Raw genomic sequence first — 656 nt, 5'->3', positions numbered from 1 at the left:
GGTTGTTGTGGTGGTAGTCGTAGTAGTAGTCGTAGTGTTGTTATGGTGATGGTAGTGGTGGCAGTGTCGGTGGTGGCGACGCCGGTGGCAGCGGCGGTGGTGATGCAGTAGTGGTTATGCCGTGTTCCTTGAAGTAGTAGTAGCAGCAGCAGCAGCAGTAGTAGTAGTAGTACGGTGGTGGTGATGGTTGTGATGGCGGTGGTGGTGGTGGTCTGTGAGATATGCACTAAACAAGCTTATTGTTGCTGTTGTCCATGATGATGATGATGATGTTTTGGTTTAGGTACAGGTCAGTACCGACTGAATAGACTTTCAACCATGAGAATTCCAACCATGAGAATTCCAACCATGAGAATTCCAACCATGACAAACCCGCCTCTAAGAGTGTCCCGGACTACTTAATCAGAATCCGTTCCTTTCTCAAGAGACTATTTCTAGGAAGATTTAGCTGCTATTTCTAACAGGTCTAGCTACCATGTAAAGATCTCCCTCATTGGCGCATACATACATACATGCATAAAGACAGTAAGGTGCGATATGAGGAAGATTTGGCTGCTATTTCTACCAGGTCTAGCTACCAGGTCTAGCTACTATGTGGAGTTCTTCATCGTTAGGAGAATTCCACATGGTAGCTAGACCATACGACTGTATGGTGT

This window comes from Octopus bimaculoides, chromosome 28 (assembly GCF_001194135.2).
Source record: "Octopus bimaculoides isolate UCB-OBI-ISO-001 chromosome 28, ASM119413v2, whole genome shotgun sequence".
NCBI lineage: Eukaryota > Metazoa > Mollusca > Cephalopoda > Octopoda > Octopodidae > Octopus > Octopus bimaculoides.
This window is presented reverse-complemented; position numbering follows the sequence as displayed.